Source organism: Gopherus flavomarginatus, chromosome 3, assembly GCF_025201925.1.
Source record: "Gopherus flavomarginatus isolate rGopFla2 chromosome 3, rGopFla2.mat.asm, whole genome shotgun sequence".
Taxonomy (NCBI): domain Eukaryota; kingdom Metazoa; phylum Chordata; order Testudines; family Testudinidae; genus Gopherus; species Gopherus flavomarginatus.
Window position 1 is genome coordinate 118,975,823 of NC_066619.1, and position 19,334 is coordinate 118,995,156.

Genomic DNA, 19,334 nt, shown 5'->3' on the forward strand with positions numbered 1-19,334 from the left:
ACCTAACTCAGTGCAAATTGTCAAGCTGAAAAACACCTAAGAAACTGAGATGCAAGTATTTGAAAGCCATGTTAACTCTTCCCCATGAGTTGACCAAGACCAAGCTGGATGAGCAAGCATCTCAAACAGGTGATTAAGAGAAAGCAGAAAGCCTACAAGGAATGGGAGTTGGGAGGGATCAGCAAGGAAAGCTGCCTCTCAAAGGTCACAAAGTGTAGAGATAAAGTGAGAACTGCCAAAAGCCAAGCAGAGCTGGACCTTGCAAAGGAAATTAAAACCAATAGTGAAAGGTTCTATAGCCATATAAATAAGAAGAAAACAAGGAAAAGAGAAGATGGATTGCTAAACACTGAGGATGGGGTGGACATTAAAGATTATCTAGGCATGGCGCAACATCTAAATAAATACTTTGCCTCAGTTTTTAATAAGTCTAATGAAGAGTTTAGGGGTAGTGGCAGGGTGGCTAATAGCAATGAGGATATGGAGGGAGAAATGATCACATCCGAGGTGGAAGTCAAACTCAAATAGCTTAATGGGATTAAATCGGGAGGCCCAAATATTCTCCATCCAATAATACTAAAGGAAGTGGCACATGAAATTCCAAGTCCAACAGCAAGGATTTTTAATGACTCTCTAAACTCAAGGGTTGTAACCTATGACTGGAGAATTGCTAATATAGTTCCTATTTTTAAGAAAAGAAAAAAGGTGATCCAGAAAACTACTGGCCTTTCAGCTTGACCTCTGTTGTACACCTCTACCCCAATATAACACGACCTGATATAACATGAATTTGGACGTACTACAGGAAAGCAGTGCTCTGGGGGGGAGGGGAGGGCTGTGCACTCCAGCGGATCAAAGCAAGTTTGATATAACGCGGTTTCACCTATAACACGGTAAAATTTTTTGGCTCCCGAGGACAGCATTGTATCAGGGTAGAGATGTATTCAAGGTTTTGGAATAAATTTTGAAAGAGGAAGTAGTTAAATACATAGAGGTGAATTGTAATTGGGCTAAAATACATCATGTTTTTACAAAAGATAGATCCTGCCAGACTAATCTGACCTTGAGAAGAAAACTGATTTTTTAGGCAAAGGAAATGCAGTAGATCTAATCTACCTGGATCTGAGTAAGGCCTCTGATACAGTTCCACATTGAAAATTATTAATTAAATTGGAGAAGATGGGAATTAATATGAGAATTGAAAGGTGCATAGGGAACTGGGTTAAAGAGGAGACTACAGTGGGTCATACTGAAAGTTGAACTATCAGGCTTCAAGGAGGTTACTAGTGGAGTACCCCAGTTTTGGGACCAATCTTATTTAATATTTTTATTATGGCCCATGGCACAAAAAGTGGGAATGTGCTGATAAAACTTGCAGATGAAAGTTGAGAGGGATAGACAAAATGGAGGAAGATCTGAATATCATACAAGAAGATCAGGATGACCTTGTGAACTGGAGTAATAGAAATGGGATGAAATTTAATAGTTCAAAGTGCAAGGTCATGCATTTAGGTATGTACAACAAGAATTTTTGCTGTAAGCTGAGGACTTATCATTTTGAAGTACCAGAGGAGGAGAAAGACTTGGGTATTTTGGCTGATCACAAGATGACTCTGAGCCATCAGCGTGATGCAGGCGTAAAAAAGGCTATTGCAGTCCAAGGATGCATCAGGTGAGGTATTTCCAGTAGAGATGGAGAAGTGTCAGTACCATTATACAAGGCACTGGTGAGGCATCATCTGGAATACTGTGCACAGTTCTGGTCTCTCATGTTTAAGAAAGATTAATTCAGATTGAAACAGGGGCAGAGAAGGGCTATTATGATACTCCAAGGAATGAAAAACTGGCCTTATGACAGGAGACTCAAAGAGCTTGGTTTGTTTAACCTAACCAAAAGAAGGTTGAGGGGGGATATGATTGCTCTCTATAAACACATCAGAGGAATAAACACCATGGAGGGAGAGGAGTTATTTAAGTTAAGCACCAATGTTGAAACAAGATTAACTGGATATAATGTGGCCTTTAACAAATTATGCTTGAAATTAGACAAAGATTTCTAACCATCAGAATGAAGTTCTGGAAGAGCCTCCCAAGGGGAGCAGTGGGGGCAAGATTGATCTTGATAATTTTATGGAGGGGATAGTGTGATGGGACCATGTAGAATGGCATGTGGCCCACTGATGACTGCAAGTAGCAAAAATCCCCAATGGGTGGAAATGGGACACTAGATGGGAAGGGCCCTGGGTTACTATAAATAATTCTTTACCAGGTATCTGCCTGGTGGGTCTTGCCCACATGCTCAGGGTTTAACTGATCACCACATTTGGGGTCAGGAAGGAATTTGCTCCTGGGTCAGATTGGCAGAGACCTTGGGTTTTTTTCACCTTCCTTTGTAGCATGGGTCACTTTCTAGTTTAAACTAGTGTAAGTGGTGAATTCTCTGTAATCTGAAGTTTTAAAATCATGATTTGAGGACTTCAGTAGCTCAGCCAGATGTTAAGGGTCTATTTTAGAATAGGTTCTGTGGCCTGAAATGTGCAAGAGGTCTGACGAGATGATCACGATGGTCCCTTCTGACCTTCAAGTCTATGAGACACAGTGTACTTGAGATTTTCACAAAGCCTTTTAAACAAGTGACCAGTCATGGGATAAGAGGGAAGGTTCTCTTGTGTATCAGTAACTGGTTAAAATATAGGAAACAAAGGGTAGGAGTAGATGGTCAGTTTTCACAAAGGAGTAAAAAAAATAAAAGCTAACAGAATATTAGGAACCATTAGAAAAGAAGAGATAAGACAGAAAACATCATAATGCCACTATGCACACACCTTGAATACTATGTACAGTTCTGGTCACTGTCTCTAAAAAGATATATTTTAATTGGAAATGGTACAGAGAAGGGCAACAAAAATTATTAGGGGTATGGAACAGTTTCCATATGAGGAAGGATTAAAAGGACTCGGACCTTTCAGCTTGGAAAAGAGCTGACTAAGGGAGCATATGATAGAGGTCTATAAAATCATGAATGGAGATTGTGAATAGAAAAGTGTTATTTACCCCTTCACATAACACAGGAAACATGGGTCACCCAATGATATTAATAGGCAGGAGGTTTAAAACAAACACTCTCCAGCTGCCCAGCTCTGAAGGCGCCGCCGCCGCCAGCAGCAGCACACAAGTAAGGGTAGCAGTACCTCAACCCCCCTACAATAACCTTTTGACTCCCCCAGCTCCTTCTCGGATCAGGGCCACTACAATTACAGCATCCTGAAATTTCAGATTTAAATAGATGAAATCATGATATTTACAATTTTTAAAATCCTATGACTGTGAAATTGACCAAAATGGACCATGAATTTGGTAGGACCCTAGATATAACATAACTGATCGGCCAGTTTCATCTAATGATCCCTGCATTACTGTTTTCTTTGTTCTAATCAGATATTTGGTATTGCATTATGCTAAAAAAATATGTATTTTTAATTTTTTAAAAAATATTTGCATTGGTGTAGTTTTACATCTACTCTGAATTGTATCATGCCACTCGTTACCTACTTTAAAATCACCATGGTGACTCACCGTTGAACTATTTATTTGCTTTAGAAATAAACACTTCATCAAAACAAAGTGATTACCTATTTTTTCAATACCAATATATTTAATATATAAATACAACACAAACAAGCAATATTGAATGAAGAGCATTGTTATGAAGACGTAAACCAAGAAAAGTAGTAACCTTAAAACGAAAACTGATACTTGTAGCTGTCAGAGACCAATTCATTTTTTCAAGTGGCTTGTTAAATTGTACTGTTTTAAAGGTAATTTCAACAGCTAGATAAGGTTTATCAAGAGTAATAATTGTTGGTAGATTGTTTTATATTTGTTTTAATTGTTTACCATGAGTGATCCTTCATTTTATTTCTTGGAATCTCTAATATTCTCTGTAAATAAATACTCAATTTAAAGGGGCCTTTTTTTCACAGCACAAGCACTCTCAAAGTAAAGCTCTATATCAGTTGATATAAAACAAACCAAAAAGACTAATTGCTTTCATATTTCTGTCACTGAGGCCTCAAAAATGCTCCTCCATTTTCAGTATGCAGTGTAATTGTAGCCATGTCAGTCCCAGGATATTACAGACAAAGGTGGGTGAAATATCTTTTCTTGGACAAACTTCTGTTGATGTGAGACAAGCTTTCAAGTCACACAGAGCAATTCTTGACCTGAAGAAGAGCTCTGTGTGGGTTGAAAGCTTGTCTCCCTTACAACAGAAGTTGGTTCAAGAAAAGAATTCCCTTCCCCCTTCTTTGTAGGGTGTTTTTTCCACAAAAAGGACATTAAGGTCACCATTTTTTGGCTTTATGAAGCTGCCAAGTTATCATTCATGGCTAACAATAGAAACAATGGTTTCATGCAGAATTGTTATGGTGCAGTATTTTAAATCTGCAGGTGAAATATAATAAAATTCCTCTCTGGTATTGTGCAAAGCAAGACTGTCTGTAATTAATGGTTTGTATCATGAAACCGTAAAACAAAACTGATTTTTCTCCTGCCCTTGTTTAATTCTCAGCTCCACTTACAACTTACACATGGTTAAATGAGAGACCACCTTGAACCTAGAGCCCAGCACAATAGTCAAGAAGGGCCTCCACTTTTTTCATTCCCTCCACTTGTTGGTTTGCCAAGGCCTGTCTAGATGGCAGGAGAAAACAAAAACAAGAACTCCACAGCAGCAAGTCTCAGAGCCTGGGTCAACTGACTCAGGCCCCTGGGGCTCATAATAGCAATGTATACATTCCTGCTCAGAGCCCAGGCTCTTAAACCCAGCAGTGGTGGGGGTGGGGGTTGGGGGGGTGTTTCAGGGCCCAAGCTCCAGCCTGAGTGGGAACTTCTACATTGCTCTTTTTAAACCTGTAGTACAAGCCCAAGTCAGTTAACCTGCTCTCTGAGGCAAGATGGTGTGCTTTTGTGTTTTTGCTGGGTAGATGTACCCCCCACTGCAAATTTCAGGCAAGCATCATGTCAGGCTATAAGGCCTGAGTGGAAACACGGTCCAGTAGTTCAGAACTAGCCTGACACTGAAGAGACACCCAGATCTAGTGACTTACTCTGCCACAGTTTTCCTGTATGACCTTGAGCATGTCACTTACCCTCTTCATAACTCAGTTCCCCATCTGGACAATGAGAGTTGGTGCTAGGCATAAGCAGACTAGGTAATTGTTAGGGCCCTGAGCAGCTCAAGGAGGTCTCTTGGTTATTACTTGGGGGGGAATATTCCTGCTTAGGGTCCCCAATGGACTAGTACTGGCACTGTTAGTATAATGGTGATAAAGCAATGTAGTTGTAGCCATGTCGGTCCTAGGATACGAGGCACACAAGGTGGGTGAGGTAATCTCTTTGATTGGGCCAACTTCTGTTGGGGAGAGTCAAAGCTTGTCTCTCTCACCAACAGAAGTTGGTCCAACAAAACAGATTATTTCACCCACCTTGACTCTCCAATGGTGACAATAGCATTTCCCTTCCTCACAGGGGTCTTGTGAGGATATATTAAAGATTGCAAGGCACTCAGATATAGATAGGCTCCTACATGCTGTATATTTGTTTTTCAGAGTGCATAGCAGTCCCAGTCAGGATTGCGGCTCTTTTGTGTTTGGCATTGCATAGAAACATACCCTGAATTTGTGTTTTTCAGTGTTGTTTTGTTAATGTGTTTGTTATGGGTCTGTTCTCTCTCACACAGCACATAAGAGGCTCATTTGTACCCATGGTGGTGACAGTGAACTGAAGCTCTATTTATGTCTCCCTTTGAGTGGCACAGGTAACATAGATGATGTAAATGTTTATGGCTGAAGCAGATAGCTGCCATCACAATAGGCAGCAAGGCTTTATCTTTTGCTCAATTAAGCCAATACTAGCCCTCTATAACTTCACTGGGGCAAGATCAGGACCTACAGGAATTAATAAAAATATAGTGTTTATCGTGGCATTGATCCTATCAGCATCACTAAGCAACAATCTCTTATTTAGGGGGTGCATTCCCAAGGATTCATGTGCCAAAACAAAACAAAACAAAATAACCTGCTCATAAACACTTGCTAGAGTTAATATATCCTTATAATCACTATGCATCAAAGGGATAACCCCCATCTAGTATTTTTGGCAACTCTAGATAGGTATAAAGTCTGGGCTGGCTTATACTTTTCAGCAGTAGACATTTCATCACACATTAAAACAGGAAAATCCACCAAATATATTAAAAGGGACGGACAATCTTTAACAAACCTTACTGTCTTTTCATTGTTCTGCACATTGCCAGAAGTCTGATAAATGTTTATGATCAACATGTGTGCAATATGAGGTATGATTCATCATTATGCAGTAACTGTTTTGAACATTACCAGAAGTGTGATAAATGTTTCCTGGCAGCTTGTTGGCAATAGGATTTATTTAGTGTTGACATTTAGTCTATTCAACTCTTTTAAAGCTGGCACTCTGTCTGTTGCATGTGCTACATACCAATGAGCACAGCGGAATAGGGAGAAAGCACTGTACTGGAGCTGTGCAACATCCAGAATGTTCTGTAGTTTATAATTGTCTATCAGTTTGACTTATTTAGCTTTCTTATGGCATACAGAAGGAAAGATGAGCCAATCATTTGAACATAAGCCTGCAAAAGCTGCATTCAGCCTTTGAATTTGTTTCTCATTTCTCCTAATATGCTCATTTAGGGGGTACATTCTCAGTGCTATGCACTGGGATTTAGCCACACTGCTCCTATGAACATAAGTGCGAGCCCTACAAACAAAATCCCCGGGTGCTGCTTTGAAAATCTTCTCCTTGCTGTTTGCGTAATTTGATTGTGGACATTGAATTTGGCTGAATTGCACTACTGCATAACTGGATCCCCTGATACCTGTTCATGAGCACACTCCTTGCAATCTCATCATGTGACATCACATGGAGTCAAGTTAGAAGAGAATAGATATGCTCCTTTCTCAGGAAAACCTTGTTTGCTCAGACATTAATACTGATGACACAAGTTCTCTTTCCTAAAGGACCAGAATAAGATTTTTTTCTGTATCACTCCTGTATGTTTTATGTTTAATAAATTATTACAACATTTTAGTTAACACAGACAAGGCCACATTCACCTCTGCTGCAAGTACATTGAAGTCAATTGTGTTTTGCCATCTTATACCTGGGCTGAATTTGGCATTGGTTCAATACCCTGGTAGTGGTAACGTGAAGGCACAAGCTTCCTTGATATCAGCACAGTAATTTAGAGGTGCTGTGGAGTAAGAAAAATAACTAAATAAATAAGTTTCCATTGTACTTTGGGGGCAAATTTACACTTATATTGACGACCTACAGAAATAAGTTGTAGTTTAGAAATGTATCAGTATTAACACACTATCTATTGATAGAGATATAGATACATACAGAATATTGATATATACATTTAGAGACATTCTACCAAAATTAAAAAAGTAGCAGGTGTAGTTTAAACCTCAACGTTCCTATTAATGAAAACCAAAGAATCGGTCTTCATTTTCATTACATGGCGTTAAATGATCAGGACTTAATTAAAATGCAAATAATGTATACCCCACTAATTTCTGTAATTTCCCAGTGAATAAACTCTGACTGTTTTCTGCTTTGATTTGTTGTACTAATCAAATTAATACTAACTGATGACTCCTCAAACAAATAATTACGAAGTGGGTTATCCATGTTGTTTTTATACTTTCAAATGATGATGTAAACATGGATGTGATCAGAACACTTGGAATTTACAAACAAAGAGGATCAGAGAAATATAATTTGTGTGAAGAAGGGCTACTGCATGCTGCATACTAGATTCATCTCACAAGAGAAACATTATCTAGCAACAGAGAGAGAATGTGAATTGTAGCATGACTGGAACCTGAAGACATCAACTAATGGTATTTATGGTCTGGCGGAGATACATTTATTTTGAGTTGGAGGATTTCAATGCATTGTGGGGAGATTGTTAGTAGTTACTGGCCAGAGACTCAGATCTCTAGTGTAAGATACTGTAGCTCCATTGAAGTCAATGGCACAACATCTATTTATATCAGCTGAAGGTCTGGCTCTGATGAATCTAAAGCTGCTGCAGTAGAGCTGTAGGAAAGTCAAGGAGGTGTGAAAGTTTGGGGTGACAATTTTTTGCCATTTATTTCAAGCAGTTTTACACACAGAGATTTTGCTTTCCTGTAAAATTTAAAGGGTGTGGCTGTTATGCATTTAGGATGGAAGAATCCCATGCACTGGGGACCAAATGGATAAGCGGCAGTTTTGTAGAAAAGGACCTGGGGAGTACAGTGGACAAGAAGTTAGATATACGTCAACAAGGCGTCCTTGTTGCCAAGAAGGCTAACGGCATATTGGGCTGCATTAGTAGGAGCACTGCCAGCAGATTGAGGGAAGTGATTATTCCCCTCTATTCGGCACTGGTGAGGCCACATCTGGAGTATTGCGTCCAGTTTTGGGCTCCCCACTACAGAAAGGATGTGGACAAATTGGAGAGAATCCAGCAGAGGGCAACAAAAATGATTAGGGGGTTGGGACACATGACTTACAAGGAGAGGCTGAGGGAACTTGGCTTATTTGGTGTACAGAAGAGAAGAGTGATGGGGGATTTGATAGCAGCCTTCAACTACCCAAAGAGGTGTTCCAAAGAGGATGGACCTGGGTTGTTCTCAGCGGTAGCAGATGACAGAACAAGGAACAATGGTTTCAAGTTGCAGTGGGGGAAGTTTAAGTTGGATATTAGGAAAAACTTTTTCACTTGGAGGGTGGTGAAGCACTGGAATGGGTTACCCAGGGAGGTGGTGGAATCTCCTTCCTTAGAGGTTTTTAAGGTCAGTCTTGACAAAGCCCTGGCTGCGGTGATTTAGTTGGGGTTGGTTCTGCTTTGATTAGGGGTTGGACTAAATATCCCCCTGAGGTCTCTTCCAACCCTGATATTCTATTATTCTATATTGAAAATCTTCATGCAGCATTCTACATATTAAAGCCAGAAGATGGAAAAATAAACCAACAACAAAGTTGCAAAGAAAAAATGCAAAACAGATTTGAATAATTCTAAATCAACAAAATCTGCATAACAGTTTTATATACATATTCTCACAATAAGAGGAAGGGGAGAAGAATTTCACCAACACTAAAGGGTAACTAGAAAGGGAAAGAATGATCTAAAAAATATCGCAACTCTTCTTCAGAGCAACTGAAATCAGACAACTTCACATAGAATAATTTAAGAAAAGGAGCACTCATCTGAATAACTGTCCATGATGGCAACAAAACATTCTTATCTACAGAAACACACAAGGGGAGAATTGCAAGGACTTCTTTGGTTTTAAGATATCTAAATTCAGAGGATGATCTGCAATCACTTACACTTGTGAGTGACTTGCAGGCAACTATTCATATCAGGAACATATTTCCAGGAGTGAGTGAAGGATCAGGGCCTCATTCCCCCTCTCATTTATCCTCTAGCAACACGGTATAATTAAAAGTGCTTGAAGAGAGGAGTTTTACCATACATATGATAACTGTTGAAAGAGAAATAATGGGAGACATTTTCATCTTTATTATCCCCAGGCATTCCCACTGATAAATAGCGAGACAAATTCTGGCCTGTATGGACAGCTCTCGTATGTACTGTGAAGTTCTCAGCTTTAGCTTAGATTTTTGCATTTGTAAATACATCCTCATTATTCAAGTTCAAGGTGTAACCCAGAAAGCATCACTAAAGTTAGTGCAACTACAATATATAGCAGCTGAGGATCAGGGTCTCTCTCTCCTATTCCCGCTCTCTCCTCTTAAGTAAGTTCAAGTATGAAGGATGTAACCATTTCTAGCTCTAAGTAAATACAAATAAAAAAAAATAAAAAAACACTTTCAAGAGACAAATTAACAAAATTACAATCTTGGTTCAAGGTAAAATTGTCACCACACTACCTTCCAGCAAGATGGCTGACCACCGTTCTGGTCAGGATCTCCCACAAAGTCCATAATACTTAGTTCCTTTGTCTTTTTATGTGAAAGATAGATTGGGGTTCTTTGCCCCTCCTTTACAGTGAACGTTTGAAATGGATTCTTCCGAACGTTATCCCCAAAGAGAAGTTTGCTCAAGCTGTGAGGAAGGTGACACGGAGTCTGATGATGAAGGAAGTTCCTTGCTGTTTTTTCCCCACACTAATGTTGTCTAGAATGCAAACTGATCTGGTCCTGCCATCTCCTCCCTGTGCCGTGATGCTGAGTGGTTATCCCCTGCCCTTGTTAGTTTGATGGTTTTGTTTACTGTTTAGGTAAATGTATTCCAAGATACATTAAGAGACAATGGGAAATACCATCCAGGTGGCAGATTCACATTCCTTTTTCTAGGATGGAATAACTTCAGCCCTGCCTGGAAAACACACTAAGAACATAATTCCCAATACATTTGTAATTTTGAATTTATCCTCCATCCATACACCACTCAATATTAATGATACATATGTTATTAGCTTTCTATTCATATCTTACACAACATCTTTTAGATACAAGTTATGACATGAGTAAGCTAGTGAACACTGAATGGGTCAGGCCAACTAAAACTCACTACCAGATACCAATGACCCCTGGCCCTCTTGAATTTGGATGCTGTTGGGATCCCAGAAGCAGCACCACAAAACTCAGCAGTTAGAGAAGCTTAATTTGCATCGACCCTCACGAAAAGCAGCGGGGCTGTTCAATGCCTGAATATACCTCCATCATAACCACCTCGCAGAGGGAGGAGAAAAGCACGGATATGTCTAATTTAATGAGTCTTGTACGGGAATTGATGCAAAATGGAGAGTAAAATGGCACCCAGCAGTTCAGCACCAGGTGCTTGGAAGCGACACTTTCAGTTCCATTCTAAAAGGAGGCATCTTTCACAGGACAGTTTCTTTACAATAAGAAGACAAAGCTAAAATGATCTGCCCAAATCCCAGCCTGTCAGTGCTCAAACCAGCCTACATGATCAGGCAGACGACAGTGCTAAATATGGTCCTCCCTTGGCCCCCAGAGAATTCCCATACAGCCTCTTTGTACCAGCCATGACAGCTCTAGGACAGCAGAGTAGATATAAGGTCTCTTAGTTCTCACACACAGCATAGTAGGCTGTCAGAGGGGGCAGGAGGTGAAGAAGTAGCAGGGAGCAAGTGTTACTGACTGAAGTTCTGCACATCTACTGTACAATAAAAGAAAATGATGAATTAGCTTACTCATAACATAACTGTATTGTTAACATAGTATGGCGGGTAGAGAAGATATGGTTAAACATAAATATCAAAGAATACCCTGGCCCCAGTCCCACCTTTCTAGTATGCAACGTACAGCTGGACACTCGGGCCTATATCCTTGTAATCAACAGCTGTTAGGAGCTTAAATACCTGTGAGGATCTGGGCCCCAGTCCTCTAAGAAAGGTGTGAGGGGCTGATCCTGTAAGCCTTGCGTACCCTAAACTCCCACAGAGATCGATTTAGTTTGGCCGCATTAAGAAACACAGGAGCAAATCTCACTCAGCACTCAGTGGTGCTGCAATGAATCCCCTGGAAACTTCTTCAGAACTAGAGATGTGCAAGAAGAATTTTTGGTTCACAGGCAATACTGAAAAAATGGAAACAATTGTTTTGGATCTAACTGAAAATGACATTTTGGCAAATTGAAAAGTAAAAACAAAACAAAACAAAACAAAAAAACTCCCAACATTTCTGATTGAACATAACGTTTTGTTTGACCTGAAATAAAATTTTTCATTTAGCTCTAGATCATTTCACATCTTTGATCTATTTTCAATAGAATTAAAGAAAGTGTCAAAACAAAAAGGCCAAACTGAAAAATTAAAATGTTTTGAGAAGGTCAGAGCAAAACATGGCCAAAGCAGAACATTGTAATCCCTCCACCCAGCTCCAGCTCCAGCCCCAGCCCCAGCCCCAGCCCCAGCCCCAGCAAGCACCAACATCAATTTTCAAAATGTTTAAGTGCTTTTGGAGAAAAATGCAGGAGGTAGGACAGCTCAGAGTAAAGCATTCTAGAGCAAGAGAAAGATGAAGCAAAGTGTAGGTCCTCCACTTAGCAGGGAAGTAATCAGCTTAATCTGTCCTAAGGGAGATTTAAATTTTAGAATTAGAAAGCTTTTCCTAATAATTGAGTAGCTAAGCTCTGGGACAGGCTATCATAACCTTAGTCCCACATTTGGACCTTAGCGTCCAAAATATGGGGGTTAGCATGAAAAACCTCCAAGCTTAGTTACCAGCTTGGACCTGGTACCTGCTGCCACCACCCAAAAAATTAGAGTGTTTTGGGGCACTCTGGTCCCCCTGAAAAACCTTCCCTGGGGACCCCAAGACCCAAATCCCTTGAGTCTCACAACAAAGGGAAATAATCCTTTTTCCCTTCCCCCCTCCAGGTGCTCCTGGAGAGATACACAGACACAAGCTCTGTGAATCCAAACAGAGTGATTCCCCCTCTCTGTTCCCAATCCTGGAAACAAAAAGTACTTTCCTATTCCCCCAGAGGGAATGCAAAATCAGGCTAGCAATCCAACACACAGATCTCCCCGATTTCTTCCTCCCACCAATTCCCTGGTGAGTACAGACTCAATTTCCCTGAAGTAAAGAAAACTTCAACAGGTCTTAAAAGAAAGCTTTATATAAAAAGAAAGAAAAATACATACAAATGTGCTCTCTGTATAAAGATGATACAACACAGGGTCAATTGCTTAAAATAATATTGAATAAACAGCCTTATTCAAAAAGAATACAAATTAAAGCACTCCAGCACTTATATTCATGCAAATACCAAAGAAAAGAAACCATAGAACTTACTATCTGATCTCTTTGTTCTTACACTTAGAAACAGAAGACTAGAAAGTAGAAAGTACTTCTTCAAAGCTCAGAGAAAGCAGGCAGACAGACAAAAGACTCAGACACTCAATTCCCTCCACTCAAAGTTGAAAAAATCCGGTTTCCTGATTGGTCCTCTGGTCAGGTGCTTCAGGTGAAAGAGACATTAACCCTTAGCTATCTGTTTATGACACGCCCCCCAAATTGCAGACAGTGGGGAAGCTCACTGGCGGCGATTTCCTTCTAGAACTTGAAAATAAACAGATTAATACAACACATAGACCTTTACAGGGCGTACACAATGGCATAGCATTCCTTTTCACTGACTGACCAGTGACTTTCCCTCTCAGACAGTTTCTTGCTGAGAAACACGACAGGATGGAAGTTGTGATCTGTTGCTTCCTGCATGAGCACTGCTCCTATACCACGCTCAGATGCATCCGTGGTTACTAGGAATGGCTTGTCAAAGTCCGGGGCCCTGAGCACAGGGTCAGACATGAGCGTCGCCTTAAGCTGGGTAAAGGCCTTTTGACACTCATCAGTCCACTTAACGGCATTTGGCTGGGTCTTTTTGGTCAGGTCGGTCAATGGGGCAGCGATTTGGCTGTAGTGTGGTACAAATCGCCTGTAGAATCCAGCCAAGCCTAAGAAGGATTGGACCTGCTTCTTGGACCGTGGGACAGGCCACTTTTGGATAGCATCCACCTTGGCCTGTAGGGGGTTTATGGTTTCTCGACCCACCTGGTGCCCCAGGTAAGTCACTCTGTTTTGGCCTATTTGACACTTTTTGGCCTTAACAGTTAGTCCTTGGTCTATAACAAACCGGGATCGATTAGAAGAGCTGAGAGGCGGTGGGGTGCTCCGTGCCGCCGCCCAAGCTTTCTGAAGGCTGTCATCCGCTTCCTGCTCAGTCTGGAACTGTTCCCTTGAGGCTGGGGTCACCAGTTCTTCCTCAGACTGTGGACTTGGGCTTGGTCCCTCTGGAAGCGATGTAGGGGATGGGGTTGTTTCCGTTGCTGGTGAACCGCTCTCCGCTGGTGCACCTGAGGGTATTTCAGGCTCTGGCTGAGCCTTTTGGGTATGGCTGTCTGTTGCTTCTGCCAGTTTTGGCTCACTGGCGCCCTCTGGTGTTGAGTTTGAAGATGTAGTTCCATTTGCTGGTGCTGGTTGCTGTTCCAGTTCCGGGCCTGGGACTGGAGATGCTGTGGCTGTTTCAGTGGTAGGCATGGAATCCGGGTCCACTACCTCTGTCTGGGTCTCTGGTAACACAGACGGGGCCTCTGTGGACGGCTCAGGAACAGGAATGGGTCTGGAAGCTTGCCTGGTTTGGCTACGTGTAACCATTCCCACTCTCTTGGCCCGCCTCACCTGGTTGGCCAAGTCTTCCCCCAGTAGCATGGGGATAGGATAATTGTCATAGACTGCAAAAGTCCACATTCCTGACCAGCCTTTGTATTGGACAGGCAGTTGAGCTGTAGGCAAGTCTACAGCTTGTGACATGAAGGGGTAAATTGTAACTTTGGCCTTTGGGTTGATGAATTTGGGGTCAACGAAGGATTGGTGGATAGCTGACACTTGTGCCCCCGTGTCTCTCCACGCAGTAACCTTCTTTCCGCCCACTCTCAAATTTTCCCTTCGCTCCAAGGGTATTTGAGAGGCATCCGGGCCTGGGGATCTTTGGTGTGATGGTGGTGTAATGAATTGCACTCACATGGTGTTCTTGGGACAGTTGGCCTTGATATGTCCCAGTTCGTTACACTTAAAGCATCTTCCATCTGATGGGTCACTGGGCCGAAGTGAGTTACTGGAGACTGGTGAGGTGGAAGAGTAGGGCGTCTGTGGCTTGACTTGGGTTGTATGTGGGGTCTTTGGCTGTCCTCGGTTGTAGGGTTTATGGTCTGTGTGCCCCCTGGGGTAATCGTTCCCCTTGACAGTAGCTTTCTTGCTTTCTGCCAGTTCCATCCATTTGGCTCCAATCTCCCCCGCCTCAGCGATATCTTTGGGATTTCCATCTTGTATGTACCGTGTGATGTCTTCAGGAACACCATCCAAGAACTGCTCCATTTGTATGAGGAGGTTTAGTTCTTCCAAGGTTTGAATGTTGTTTCCTGTTATCCAGGCCTCATAGTTTTTTGCAATGTAGTAGGCGTGTTTGGGAAATGACACCTCTGGTTTCCACTTTTGGGTTCTGAAACGCCGACGGGCATGGTCTGGGGTTATCCCCATTCTGTATCTGGCCTTGGTTTGAAAAAGTTTATAGTCATTCATTTGCTGCTTAGGCATTTCAGCTGCCACCTCTGCTAAAGGTCCACTGAGCTGTGACCTCAATTCTACCATGTACTGGTCTTCGGGAATGCTGTACCCAAGACAGGCTCTTTCAAAATTTTCCAAGAAGGCCTCGGTGTCATCACCTGCCTTGTAGGTGGGAAATTTCCTGTGCTGTGGAGCAATAATTGGCGCCGGGTTGTTAGGGTTGGCTGGGACATGCAGCCCAGCTTTTGCCAACTCCAGTTCATGTTTTCTCTGTTTTTCCTTCTCTTCATTCTCTTTTTGTTGTTTTTTCCATTTCTCGGCGGTGGGCCAACTCTTCTTCTTCTTGTTTCCTTCGGTGGGCGAACTCTTCTTCTTCTAGTTTTCTTTTGTGTGCTGCCTGTTTGATTTGTTCTTCTCTTTCTTTCATCTCCATCTCTTTTTGTTTTATTTCCAGTTGTCGCCTGTGTTCAGCTTCTTTGATTTGCTCTTCGGCCTCAATTTTTGCCTTAGAAGTCATGATTCCTGTTTTCTTGTGTTGGGGTGCCCTCCGGTGTTTATCTTCTGCACTGCAGGCTCTGTTGCCTCCTGAAGTCTGCCTAGCAACAGTGCTTTTTTCCTTTTCTCTCTCTAGCTAATGTTCAATGAAGGGAAACCAGAAAAACCACTTTATTTGCATGCATATAAGTGCTGGTACTTGCCTCCTAATGGGAGGGCTATTGCATGACAAAAGACCCTCAACAGTCTCTTAATGGCTTCTCGCTTAACATGCAAGCCACAAACTGCCAGAGAGAGCAGAAAAAAAAATTCTCTCTGGTTCCCTTTTAAAACCAACTGTTTCTCTCTGCTAAAAAGCCCTTAGCAGAGAAAAGAAAAATATAATATTTCTACTGGCTTCTGGATTCTGTCTATATCCCACCCGCTGCTACACCATATCATAACCTTAGTCCCACATTTGGACCTTAGCGTCCAAAATATGGGGGTTAGCATGAAAACCTCCAAGCTTAGTTACCAGCTTGGACCTGGTACCTGCTGCCACCACCCAAAAAATTAGAGTGTTTTGGGGCACTCTGGTCCCCCTGAAAAACCTTCCCTGGGGACCCCAAGACCCAAATCCCTTGAGTCTCACAACAAAGGGAAATAATCCTTTTTCCCTTCCCCCCTCCAGGTGCTCCTGGAGAGATACACAGACACAAGCTCTGTGAATCCAAACAGAGTGATTCCCCCTCTCTGTTCCCAATCCTGGAAACAAAAAGTACTTTCCTATTCCCCCAGAGGGAATGCAAAATCAGGCTAGCAATCCAACACACAGATCTCCCCGATTTCTTCCTCCCACCAATTCCCTGGTGAGTACAGACTCAATTTCCCTGAAGTAAAGAAAACTTCAACAGGTCTTAAAAGAAAGCTTTATATAAAAAGAAAGAAAAATACATACAAATGTGCTCTCTGTATAAAGATGATACAACACAGGGTCAATTGCTTAAAAGAATATTAAATAAACAGCCTTATTCAAAAAGAATACAAATTAAAGCACTCCAGCACTTATATTCATGCAAATACCAAAGAAAAGAAACCATAGAACTTACTATCTGATCTCTTTGTTCTTACACTTAAAAACAGAAGACTAGAAAGTAGAAAGTACTTCTTCAAAGCTCAGAGAAAGCAGGCAGACAGACAAAAGACTCAGACACTCAATTCCCTCCACCCAAAGTTGAAAAAATCCGGTTTCCTAATTGGTCCTCTGGTCAGGTGCTTCAGGTGAAAGAGACATTAACCCTTAGCTATCTGTTTATGACACAGGCTTCCAAGAGAGGTTGTACAATCCCCTTCATTGGAGCTTTGTAAGGACCATTTAGACAAACAACTGTCAGATGTGTATCTAACTCAGATCTCCCTCAGCACCAGAGGCTGGACTAGATGACCTGCTGAGGTCTCTTCCAGCCCTACATTGCTACAAAATGGTCACCCATTAAACTGTGGGGTCCAAATCTAATTTATGTCCATTACTTTGCTGGGTGTAATTAGCAGACCATCCCCAGAAAAGGGGGGGAAATCCTCTTCTGAACATTTTCATGATTGCATCCCAAGTAGTCTTTGCTGTTGTCTGGTGAAATCAAGGCAATCCTGATTTAAATGTTTGTTTTAACAAATGTGGAACTTGCTAGTGATAGATGTTTTTTCTATGACATGTAAACCTAACAAGAAAACAAAGGCCTGATTCCCTGGTACTCTGCACTTTATGTACTCAAGATGCAAAGCAGTAGAGAATCAGGCCCATAATATTTTGTAGTAAGTTTTTGCCAAATAGTCAGAATCTATTAAAGATGCCACTAAAAACTGAACCAGCCAAATTAATTTTCTTTGCTGCCTACGGATTGGAAAAAATGTTAATTTGGTTTTCAGTTATTCTTTATTCTGAGATACAAGAAGTATCTTGTGTATTGTTTTATCTCTAGTTCTTTTGCTATATCCTTAAATGCAAATATAGTACTTATTATTTCTGAATATAGTGTGTATTGCATCAACAATAAAATAAAAGAGGCCATAGCTACAACAATTTATGAGTCTTTTGCTACTATAAATGTAACTCCACTGAAATCAACGTAATAGTTTATACAAGTAGAATATTTGCCCATTGAATTCTACACGGATGTCATCAGGTATGGCAAACATGTAGTGCCCTCTGCTGGGCAACTGCGGCTCTGGAGACACACTCACTGACCACACAGCTGGGGCCAGATCTCTCTACTTTTACCGCTGCTGGTGAGTACAGGGTGCCCAACCCCTGCTGCAGTCCTCAGGGGAGTGGAGGCGGGGTTGGGGTGGAGCAGGGATGGGGGCCATAGAGAAGAGGTGAAGCAGGGGCTGGGGCAGCACCCAGCTGCATACTTTGTGTATGCGTAGGGACGGCCCCGGTCCCAGACAAACAGAAGAATCTTCTGCCTTGCTTGGGCTCCTCTTCAGTCTGCCCTTCAGGCTCAGTTCCCCAAACTTCCTGGGTTACTTTTAAGTCTCCTGACTCTGTGTTAAAGCCCTGACTCCCCTGCTATTTCCCATCAGTCCTACCAGACACTATTGCAGGGCCTTCCACAGGAGTGCAACTTGCTCCCTGTGGCTCCCCCTCCAGACTGATTTCCCTGTCCTTTTATGAGGCCCAAATGTTTAACAGGCTGTTACCTGATCCCAATTTGTACAAGCCTCCTAGGCTGGGAGGCAGCTAATTATGGCATCAGTGGGGCTGATTAAGGGACGGGAGCTAGTCAGCCTTGTTCTAAGAGGCAGGCTACCCCATCAGAATGGCACGCCTGTTTGGGGGTAGGGGCATTTCCTCAGCTGGTATAAGTGTGTGTAACCCCACTGACTTCACTCTACCATTGACTTGGTAAGAGTATTATGTTACATGCTTAGCAAGATTTGTTTGTTTATGTACAGTGTATTTTTTAAAAAAGGTTGTATCTTCTGGTTCTTGATGAATACATTTATGATGTGTTTAACTGGGGACTGAGGATGCACTGAGGGCAAGTGGTTGCTTGAAGACAATAATTGTTTATTTGTAATTTAACTGCATTTTTATACTGATCAGCGTGCTGGCTTTCTGCCTTGACTAATGTGGTCTTTACAATATTGGATGGAAAAAATGTGTGCACTGAAGCTGCATGTTTTTGGATCAGAATATAGGAATTGCAAACAGAAGGGGGAAAAAATGAATAAAGACAATACACTTCTAAGTACAAAAGACATCAGGTGGCCCTAATTCCCAATTGTGGCAGTGCATAAGAACCGTACATTTGTTCAGGGCTCAGATATGAGCCAAACTGCACATCCAGGGAAGCGGGAAAGGAGTGGGTGGGGTAAAGGAGTCCTACACAGTATATCACCATCAAAGCCTGCCTACAGGAAGGGAGACAACATCTGTGACTCCCTGTACCCAGATACCTCACCCTGGAGCAAAATGGATGGATCCATACTGTGACTCTCTGATCCATTCTGGTTCCAGCCCTGCTCCTCAGTGAGTGTGGTTATGCACTGCCGCTTGCTTCAGATGGATTATAAATCTCCAATCCAGCCCTCAGCAATTTATGACCATGTATATATGCCTATGGGTGAAATCCTACAGAAGGTCAGATTAGATAATCATAATGGTCCCTTTTGGCTATAAAACTGAACTCATAGACGTGAAATATACA